The sequence below is a fragment of the Glycine max genome, chromosome 6 (genome assembly GCF_000004515.6).
Source record: "Glycine max cultivar Williams 82 chromosome 6, Glycine_max_v4.0, whole genome shotgun sequence".
NCBI classification, from domain to species: domain Eukaryota; kingdom Viridiplantae; phylum Streptophyta; class Magnoliopsida; order Fabales; family Fabaceae; genus Glycine; species Glycine max.
This window is the reverse complement of record NC_038242.2, coordinates 40674184-40686326: the sequence shown is the minus strand read 5'-3', so window position 1 is coordinate 40686326 and position 12143 is coordinate 40674184.

Genomic DNA, 12143 nt, shown 5'->3' with positions numbered 1-12143 from the left:
TTACATAAAAACCGTCTTAGAAGGTAATCTTTCTATATAAGAACCGTCTTAGAAAGGTTGCCTTTTAAGATGATTTTTATGTAATAATCGTCTTAGAAGATAACATTTATAAGAGGGTTCTTCAAAGAACCGTCTTAGAAGGTACGTTTTCTAAGATGGTTCTTAGATAAAAACCGTCTTAGAAAATTTGTCTTCTAAGATGGTTCTTATATAACAATTTTCTTAGAAAACTTATATTTTTAACGATAGTGTTTTTTAGAATCATTGTTAATGATGTTTCACTTTGAACGATATTAGCCACAACGACAGTCTAGAATCGTTGTTGAAGCCATATTTAACCGTCGTTAAATAGTATTTTTGTAATAGTGTCATCGCAATTAAGCAAGACTACTTTGAGTCAAACACTTTTCCTCTATAACCTGTTTAGTAGCTTTGTTAAACTGATGTGCCTTCTATTCTACTTGTCCACAAGTATCAGTACACATTGTAATTATAAATTATATAATTTACCCTCAAATTCATATTTATGATGCATAAACTCAATTAAGACAAAGGTTTTGTTAGAAATTTTGGGTCATACATACATACATACATACATACATATATATATATATATATATATATATATATATATATATATCACATAATTAAATGAGTTAGGGCCATTATATAATTAGTCAAAAGATTAGAGTGGTTTAATCAATATAAAAGTATGGATAAGGGCATATATGTCATGAAAGGATAATTGTGTAGATACCAGTGATATTATAATTTGATGAGGGGCCAAATTATAATTATCAAATTTAGGGTAACTGATGGCAGTTACCAATATAAGGGGTTATGGTCCCCATTTGTAGAGACCAACGTAACGCACCGCAACGCGTACAATTTCTCTTCATCCCGTCAGAAGAGAAAAATCCAGAGAAAGAAAAGAAGGGCTCTCTACAATTGGAAGATCATAAAACCCAATTTTTTGATCAACCTTTCATCATCATCATCATTTAATTATGGCTAATCCAGGTACGCTTCCGCATATAGTTTTTCATCATGATTTTGAGTATGGGAACACAAAGGGATTCTACTCATCTCTATACAGTAATTCCTCTATACATGAATAGAAAGCATGTGGTTAGGATCAATGATTGTCTTCTAGAATGAAATTAGGTTGTGATGCAATCCTACCCCAGAAGGGCATTGGATAGAAAACTCCAAGTAGATTGGGCCAGAGATGCAAGAGAAGGCCCTAGGGTTCTTATGAGCCTTAGGGTAGATTTCGGGCCCATGGGCTAAGTACGAGCCCACTTATCTTTGTAAATATTAGATTAAGGTTTCATTATTTTTGGGCCTTGTATTTAGGGCTCCATAATGTAGGTAGGGTACCCTAGAAATATAGGATTTTTCAGCCCTTGTATTTTAGGGCACCTAGACTAGTTTTTGTATTAGGGGTAGTTTTGTAATTTCACATGCACTAAGTGGATATTTGATGTGTGTGGTTGGAAATAAATTTAATTGAATTGGTAGAAGCCCAATCCAATTAAATTTTAGAGGGGGAGGTGAGCATTTGCTTACTACACCCCATTGCCACATCATATAGTCACACTTTGTGCATGTCCTTCATGCTTTTCATGCCTCATGACACCTAAGCACACTTAGTGGAGAATCTTGAAATTGATCTTGGATTAGTGGGCTGAACCATAACTAAAATTCACTAATCATAATTAGTGAAATTTTGGCTCCAAAGTTTGGCTCCACAAATTCAATTTCAAATTCAAGTGAAATTTGAATTTCCCTCCAATTTTGTGTGACACTTAGGCTATAAATAGAGATCATGTGTGTGCATTTTTTTCAACTTTGATCATTTGAATATTAACTTCAGATTTCAGAGCTCTTTTGGAGCACAAAATTTCGTGCTCTTCTCTCCCTCTCCCTTCATTCATCTCCTTCTTCCTCCAAGCTCTTATCCATGGCCTCCTATGGTGGTGAGCTTCTTCTAGACTCATCTTCTCCTTGAAGTGGCGTCTCCTCTCTCTCTTCCTTCTCCATTCCGCTGCCATTTATCTTCCAAGAAGCAAAGGAATCCATTGATGAAGAAGATCCTAGGCCTACAAGCTCCAATGGAGCTTGCATCATGTGGTATCAAGAGCATCTTCATCTAGGTGATGTTCTTTTGCTTCCTCTATCTTTTTGTTCGGTGAATTCTCTTTAATTCCTTGTTCTTCATCTTATTCTCCATGTATATCCTCCATTGTCTTGTGGTTTGGTGCTGTTTAGAGTAGATTCAAAAAAAAATAAACCGATTAAATCTTAGATCTACACTTGTTCTTGCATTTCTATGGTTCAAATTTTGTAGATCTACTCTTGAATCTTGTTTTTGTGTTGATTTTAGGTTCTATCAATTTTCATTCATAATATTCTTGTGCTGAACCTTTAGATCTAAATTTTGTTCCAAAATATTGATTAGAAAAAAAAACACAAAAATCTAAGTGTAAATCACTTAATCCATGTTGTCTTAGAGTCATGTTTAGTCATAGTAATTGTCACATTATGCTCTAAGTTTGTGTTGAATTTTTATTTTGCTTTTTGAATTCTAGATACATTTGTTCATGTATTCTTGTCATTCTTAGCCTATCTTTTCAATTTTGAGTCTAATTCATGCATGTTATTTAGTTCATAACATGTTCTAAATCAATTCCTAGAAGTAGTCTTGTTGTTGAACTCTTTTTTTTGTTTTCTAAGATTCCTACATGATGCCTATGATGAAGTTGAGATGTGGTGCTGAGTTGTGGCTGGATTTGTGAATCAAATAAGTCTTAAGCTCTCTTGAATTGTGTTATTCAAGATAATTGAGCATAAGCAAACACAAATTGTAACTATCCAAGCCTTAAGCAACATAAACACTACTCTTGATTTCTAGGTTGAAATCGCTGGTGCAGGCAGCTTGAACATACAAAAGTGTATAAATTACTGGGAATTGGTCACTACGATTTTTGAGCTGAAACTTTTACCGAATTTTCTAGACATCCGGACCAAAATTATAAAAAAAGAACCAAGCGATTTGGATTAAAGGAAAAAATAAGAAAAATCTCACAAGTTGGCAGAAAAATCAGTGTCCAGGAAAAAAAAAGAAAAGTGAAAGGAAAGTGTGCTTGTTGTTTTGGCTCAAAATTTGTTCTATAATTGGTGCATATTTTATACCAATCCTAGTTCTGAAATTTCAATTGAAAATTATTGTGAAAACAAGTGCCAAAACTAGAGGTTTCTTGAGTCTTTTTTTTTTTTTTTTAGTTTTTCTACTCTACTCTAGAGCCATTCTAGGTTTCTCTTTGAGTCCTAGCTTGCTTTTTTGTGCTTTCCATTGCTTTAATTGTTGAATAATCCTTGGAAATTTGTCTTGTTAAAACTCTATTGGTTTAGCTTTCATTTCATTTTTTTTTTTTTGTCTTTGGTTATTGCTTGTCTCTTTGTTTCCTTGCTTGTGAGTTGCCATATAGGGAATTGGAAAGGAGGATTGGTGCCATATCTTGAAGAATTTGAGTCAAGAAGCAAGGGGCCAACCACCTTAAGAGCTATTGGACTAAGAAGCACTCCAAATTGAGTGAAACACTAAAGAGAGAATAGCCACCACAATTGAGGACTTTTTTCTTTGTAATTTTGTAATTGGCAATTTGCTTTGCTTTCAAATTTTGTAACAAAAAGGCCTTTCATTGGAAGTAAGTTGGGAGCCTCCGCTAGGTCACCCTACTTCCATTTGTGTGTAATAATTTTAGGCAATTTTCCCTTAGGATAGTGAGTGTTTTGTTGGGAACCTTAAATGAGGTCATCCAAACACTCTTAGGATCCGCCTAGTTTGCATTTCTTGCACTTTAATTTCTTGCTTACTTTCATAGCTTATTTCCTTTACCCTCCATTGTCAAACCGCCTAGATAGCTTTCCTTTTTACCAATTAGTTTTTACCTTATCTTTCACACCTTTTTTTAGTGTTTATTTTGGCTAGTTTCAACCATAGTTTCTTTTACCTTTTTTTCAAACCCCCAACAAGAAAGAACCATAACTTAGGAACCAACATGAGTCTTCATTCTTCATCTAGTGTTAATGGTGAGGGTTCTACTCCTAAGGACCCCTTGTATAAGATATTAGATGAGTTGAGATCCCTTAAGTTGTGGAAAGAAAAACAAGAGAGAAAAGAAAAAGGTAAAAAAAGAGTGGAAGAAATAAGTCAAGATGAAAGAAAGAAAATAAGAGAGGAAGAAAGAAGAAAAATAATGAAAGAAATGAAAAGAGAAAAACATGTCTCCTATAGTAGTCATAACTCTTGCAAGAGCCTAAGTGAAGAACTTCGTGGCTATTATGAAGGAAGGCATAGGTCACATCTTAGACCTCACTCCCATAGGAGAGAAAATGAAAGAAAGCCTCAAGAGGTTAACATTAAACTCCCATACTTCCATGGGAAGGACAATGTAGAGGCTAATTTAGATTGGGAAATAAGGGTAGAACAACAACTTAAAAGGAAGTCTACTTCAAAATCTTATGGCTCTCACTCTTATCCAAAGAAAGACCAAGGTCAAGGAATCTTAGGGGTGAGACCTTCTAAGCCCAAAGATGATAAGGGGAAGACAATAGAAAAGCAACCCCTTAAGGCTAGTATGCAAGAGAAGACTAGCTCTATGAAGTGCTTTAAATGTCTTGGAAGAGGACACATTACTTCTCAATGCCCCACCAAGAAAACCATGATTATGAGGGGCCAAGACATTTATAGTAGCCAAGATGAGGCTACTACTTCACCTTCCTCTAGTAAAAGTGAAGAAGCAAAAGGGGAAGAATCTAGTGAAGAGATCTACCTCCAAGAAGAAGGACAACCTTTAATGGTTAAGGAGGAGTGTAAGGAGGTAAGTGTCTCCTCCAAGAGGTTAGCTAAGAAGGAAAGACATTTTGAAATAAAGACAAATATTAAAGAAATTTCCCTTCTTAGACAACATCCACATTTTCTCCGTTGTAAAAAGACACTTGTTAGCATTGCCACATCTCTTAGGCTTGAGTTTATTCCTCAAGTAAAGGAGTTGTTGGATGAGGGTTTGGTTCGCAAGAGATTAAATCCTTGTGCTTTGTTGGTGCCCAAAATAGGTATTATTAGGCACCAAATCCCTAAAATAGGTGGTGTGATGAATGTTTTGGGTGGTGCAACACTCTTTTGTAAAATCACTCGTGCACCCAACATCTTCATGATTTGTGTACATAGGGACTCATTAGGTAGGTTTGTTCTTATTTTTAGTTTCAATACAAACTTAGGCACTCATATGGGACACCTTAGGTTTGTCATACTTTTTGGTAGGAATAATCAACATGAAAATACAGAAAAAGGTATGTTCTATTGCTTTACTTTTCTTAATTTTTTAAATTATGATCATGGGGTTCCCATGAACCCTAAGAGAATAAAGGTCATTCCTGAGTGGCCCGCTCCACCAAGTGTAAGAAAACTTTGGGGCTTCCAAGACTTAACAAACTTTTACAAAAGGTTTGCCCCATATTTTTCTATACTTGTAGCACCACTCATTGAGTTGGTGAGGAACCATGTTCCTTCATGGGAAGATGCCCAGGAAATGAGTTTTCAGACCTTACCTTACTTCAACATACTAAACACCACTAATACATATGTTTTTGTTCTTTTTACAGGTGTTGAGGAAAAAAGCCCAGAGTTTCAAGAACCTCGGGATTTGAGGTCAAATCCTTTTCAAGGGGGAGGGAATGATGCAATCCTACCCCGGAAGGGCATTGGATAGAAAACTCCAAGTAGATTGGGCCAGAGATGCAAGAGAAGGCCCTAGGGTTCTTATGAGCCTTAGGGTAGATTTCGGGCCCATGGGCTAAGTACGAGCCCACTTATCTTTGTAAATATTAGATTAAGGTTTCATTATTTTTGGGCCTTGTATTTAGGGCTCCATAATGTAGGTAGGGTACCCTAGAAATATAGGATTTTTCAGCCCTTGTATTTTAGGGCACCTAGACTAGTTTTTGTATTAGGGGTAGTTTTGTAATTTCACATGCACTAAGTGGATATTTGATGTGTGTGGTTGGAAATAAATTTAATTGAATTGGTAGAAGCCCAATCCAATTAAATTTTAGAGGGGGAGGTGAGCATTCGCTTACTACACCCCATTGCCACATCATATAGTCACACTTTGTGCATGTCCTTCATGCTTTTCATGCCTCATGACACCTAAGCACACTTAGTGGAGAATCTTGAAATTGATCTTGGATTAGTGGGCTGAACCATAACTAAAATTCACTAATCATAATTAGTGAAATTTTGGCTCCAAAGTTTGGCTCCACAAATTCAATTTCAAATTCAAGTGAAATTTGAATTTCCCTCCAATTTTGTGTGACACTTAGGCTATAAATAGAGATCATGTGTGTGCATTTTTTTCAACTTTGATCATTTGAATATTAACTTCAGATTTCAGAGCTCTTTTGGAGCACAAAAACTTTGATCATTTGAATATTAACTTCAGATTTCAGAGCTCTTTTGGAGCACAAAATTTCGTGCTCTTCTCTCCCTCTCCCTTCATTCATCTCCTTCTTCCTCCAAGCTCTTATCCATGGCCTCCTATGGTGGTGAGCTTCTTCTAGACTCATCTTCTAAGGAATCCATTGATGAAGAAGATCCTAGGCCTACAAGCTCCAATGGAGCTTGCATCAGGTTGATTGATTGAATCCCTATATTAGATCCTAGGCCTACAAGCTCCAATGGAGCTTGCATCAGGTTGATTGATTGAATCCCTATATTTGGAATTAAATCCCAACATTTGGTATCAGAGCAACCCATACTTGATTCATGTATGATGGTTGAACAACGCACACACATTAGATACCGTGTTTTGAGGAAACAAATAAGATTATCACATTATTGTGGAAGAAAATTGATATAAAGCATGTGATATAAATTTAAATGCATCATTTATGTGTTTGTTGTTACTTGTAGAGGCCATTATGGTATATGAAAATAATAATCATGGGACTCTAAAATTTAAAATAAATAAATAAAGTTAAAATAATTTACTCAGGAAACATTTTAATTTTGGATTTGGTGCATCAATGTTTAGAATTCAGTTATGGTATATCATTTTAATTATTTAGCATTTAAATGGGCTAATTGAATCAAGATATCACCAACGTGATCTCTCTTGCGTAGATTGTTCATGAGAAATGTTAAATGTTGACGTGTATGATTATTTATATGAATGATGATTGGCCCAAAGGAAAGTTATCATTTAATTAAGTTACATACACACCTGTGATGTTAAACATGTGATAATTATGAGGTTTTGCATGTGAATGATAAGTCACATCAAAAGATGGGTTTGTTATTTGACATGCTTTTATCATCAATGTTTGAACATTACAACAAGGATTTCACTAGCAATTAATATCACTGTCCAAAGACTTGATATTAATGGTGCACTAGAAATCTTGTGATGAGATATACCATTATTTAAATGCATTGATGAATGCTATGTGAGCTTATTGTATTTTTTGTTTTGATATTTTCAGTTGTTTTTTTTTTGGGAAAAATGTAAATTATATTAAACCCAAAATGATACAACAATAAACGGGGCATATCCCACAACAAGAGAAAATCAAAAGCCTCCCTAATACAAGAAGGCCTATACCAAGATGCTAAAACAAATGCAACAGGTGCGCTTGTCTATACAAAAGAAAATCTTGCTAATAACCTCTACTACAGAAAATTGATAATCTTCAAAAATCAGCTTGTTCCTAGATAGCCAGATGCAATAGACTGTAATTGCTATAGCCAGGCAACGAAATTTTCCTTGAACACCTGATGTGGATCTGCTCCTAATTAAAGAGTCAGTAATGCGCTGCAAAGAAGTGAAACGCCTGCGAAAAGGAGCCAAATCACGAATATGAGCCCAAACGTGGAGAGATTTCCTGCAAGAAAAGAACAAATGAGCATTTGACTCAGTCTCATTTGAACATAAAGGGTAGAGGGAACCCTTGTTCAAAAAAGCATCTTTGTAAGGAGTAAGCAGCCAGTTCCTTTTATCAAGCCATAGAATGAAAGACATCTTAGGGGGGATTGTTGGGTTCCATAGAACAGAACACCAACTAATAGTAGGCTTGGCACCTCTAATGTATTTTCAGTTGTTGCTTCTATATCTGCTAATCTAAATTCGGTTCCAATTCTTAATGGTGCAAATTTTAAGGACTGGAAAGAGAACATGCAAATTATTCTTGGTTGCATGGATCTAGACCTTGCATTAAGGATTGAGAAACCCTCTTCTCCTACAGATTCTAGTACCTCTCAATAGAGGAAACTTCATGAGAAGTGGGATCACTCAAATCGCATGAGTCTTATGATCATTAAGCGTGGCATTCCTAAGCGTGCCAAAGATTTCCTTGTTGAAATAGAAAAATGCTTTGCAAAAAAAAAAAGCGATAAGGTGGAAACAAGTACTGTCCTTTAGAACTTGATTTCCATGAAGTATCAAGGCAAAGGAAATTTCAGGGAATACATTATGGGAATGTCAAATATTGCTTCAAAATTAAGGGCACTAAAGCTTGAGCTATCAAAACACTTGCTTATTCATTTAGTGATGATTTCTCTACCTTCACAGTTTAGTCAGTTTAAGATCTATTATAACTGTCAGAAGGAGAAATGGTCTCTTAATGAGCTCATTTCATACTGTGTGCAAGAAAATGAAAGGTTGAAGCAAGAAAGGACTGAAAGTGCTGATGTTGTGAGTACCTTTAAAGACAAGGGCAAAAGAAAAAGGACTGAGGAGCCCAAGAATGAAGCTGCTAAGGGTCTAGGACAAAAGAAACAAAATCAGGGTGACAACTATTTCTTTTGCAATAAGCCTGGACATGTAAAGAAGAAATGTACCAAATATCATGCTTGGCGTGCAAAGAAAGGTATGTTTCTTACTTTGGTCTGTTCTGAGGTCAATTTAGCTCCAGTACCTAGAAACACTTGGTGGTTAGATTCTGGTGCCACTACTAACATCAGTGTTTCTTACTTTGAAAGACACTTTTGTTGTACTGTCATTTAGATGGAATTTGGTTTCAGTTTCTTATTTGAACAAATTGGGTTACTTATGTTCATTTGGAAACAATGTATTTAGGTTGTCTTTCAATTCAGATATTGTTGGAACCAGTTCACTCTTGGCTAATGATAATTGATATTTACTTGATACTGTAGCTTCCTATGGTGAATCCTTTAATGCAGAATTGTGTGGTACTAAGCGTAGAATTGATAATATAAACTCAGGAGCATTATGACACAAGTGCTTAGGTCACCTTTCTAAGAACAAAATTGAACGACTTATGTCAAATGGAATCTTGGATTCCATTGATTTCACAAGCTTTGATGTTTGTGTTGAATGCATTAAAGGTTAATAGACCAAAAGCAAGAAATTAGGTGCATATAGAGCTATAGACGTTTTGGAATTGATACATACAGACATTTGTGGGCTATTTCCTACACCTTCATGGAATGGTCAACAATATTTTATATCATTCATAGACGATTACTCCAAATACGCATACTTGTTTCTTATACATGAAAAGTCACAATCTCGGGATATGTTCAAAACATTTAAAGTTGAAGTTGAAAATCAACTCAACAAAAGAATAAAGTGTGTCAGATCTGACTGTGGTGGTGAATACTATGGCAGATATGACGGTTTAGGTGAATACTTGTTTCTTATACATTCATACTTCTTATCATAGTTTATTTCCCATACAGAACAAAGACAAAAAAAAAAAACATACCCAAAGCTGTATAGAATGGAAAGAAATCCAGATTGGAATGTGTTCTTGACCATATTCCGCACTACCAAAAGCCCCCAACAAAACAATATAAAATTTTAAAACCAAAATAAAATAAAAATGAGAAAAAAAAGTAAACAAAAATTAGACATGTGAGAGAGATGAACAAAAGCGAAGTAGCAATTTGAAATCCTACTATAAAGGAACACAAAAAGAGCAAGATCCAATTCTCAAAGACCAAGACCTTTGCAGTGTGTGTGAAACCCTCTTCGACCAAGACCTCAATGCCACCATGACCATCACACTCAGTCTCTTCCACCTCCACATCCACTGTTATGAACGAGCAAGAGGGCTTTGATGGCGGTGATCCAATCGTGCATCTTGTTGAGTCTCTCGGAAATGGTGATGAGAGAAGCGTTGATGTAGCTTCTAGAAATTGATGTCAATGTCAAGATTTCTCTGACATATTTTTCATCGACAGGGACTTGTTCATGGCTGGTGGCTTTAACGATTAAGACTTCGAGGTTGGGGGCCAAATTGTCGGCGAATATACTACCTTGGATTGGGGCTTAGGGTTTCCTCTTAGTGAGAGAGACAAGGCGCGAGTGAGAGAGACGATGCGCGAGTTAGAGAGTCGCATACCTTTTAAATAAGTTAGATGTGTTTTCAAAGATGGTTCTTCATGAAACAATGCAGTAATGTATTTTCAAATATGGTTTTTTTCAAAAACCGTCTTTGAAAAATTACACTTAATTACAAAAATGACACCACCCTTTTTTTTAAGACGGTTTTTATATGACCATCGTAGTGAATTTCAATTATTTGCACAATACAAGGAATGACATATGTGATGACCCATTTGTTTTAGCATCTCAAGCTAAGAAAGTATTCTATGTGGAGAATAAAATACAAAATGATTTGCTTGTTGTTGTGCATGCTAAAATCAGAGATGTATATGATATGGGTGATGAGTAATCCAATGACATAGATCAAGGGAATGAACAAGTCTTACAAGAGATAAATGATAACGATTTGATCAGACCAAAAGCCGATGATAGTGATGATATCATTGAAGTTACAATACCTATGGAGAACATCTTACCACATGACAAGGATGATAATTATATAGATGGTGATGAGTAAAGTAGACTTCTTTTGATTTGTTATTATTTGTTCTATTTGAACATTTGGTTATATTTTTAGTATACATGTATTGAACATTTTGTCACATTTATATAGTCTTATTCCTTTCTTTAGTTTTTTGTTATTATTGTTCATTACTCGTGTTTATTTTTTGTTGTATAAAAAATCACTCAAAATATAATGATGTTATCAGTTTTCTATCAAAATTTGTTTGGTTGTTTCCTCAGCAGTTTGATTCTTGGTGATCGGAGATTGCTGAGAAAAAAGAGCTTACAAGCAATCTAAATTCACATTTTAGGTAATTACATTCACACCACTTGTTACTACTTTATTCTTCTTTTATTTTTTTGGCATGGTGTTTAAAAAAAACATAGTCAATAATGTAGCTATATATAATTTTTATTTTATTTTACTTTTTGGATTGATTTATTCAGCATACTATAGGAAAGCGTAGAAAGTTGAATACCATTCAGAATGATGGTCAATCTCAAGCAAAAGAGCAATCAATTGAAAGCTCTACTAAAGCGAACCAAAATAACAACTCTATAATTGAAGAAAATGCACAATTTGAAAAAGGTATAAAGATTTTATTAACTTAATTTCATTATTTTATATTGAATTTTTTTATAATTTTTTTTATTAACTAAATCAACAATCACAAATAGAACAACACATACAAGAAGAAAGTCATGTTGAGTCTTATACTTCTCTTGGAAGTGCAAGTGAAAGTTCAATTAAAGGTAATTATAATTTTCGGTCCTTTTATGATAAATGTCATATCCATGAATGATTTAGGTAAAAAAAAAAGGACTAGAGGTTATACAAATATGCTAGATGTGTGGGACTTGCTAGATGGAGAATTCATACTTATTAAAGTAGATCATTGGGGCAATTCTATGGGTTGGGAAGGGAAAACATTACAGAATGCAATTGGGAGCTTGGTAAGAAGACACCAATGTGCTCCTTGATGGAAGCTTGCTTGTGGGGCTTCTATGGAGGCTGGATCTTTGAGTTTCAATGAGTTCCTTTAATGGTGATTTTACACCATGGAGATGCAGCGGAAGACAAAGGAGAATAGGTGAGAGGAGGCGCCATCCACTAAGGAATAAGCCATGGAAGAAGGAGCTTCACCACCAAGATGAGCCTTGGATAAGAAGCTTGGAGAGGATGCTTCAATGGAGGAAAAGAAAGAGGGAGAGAAAGAGAGAGGGGGAGCA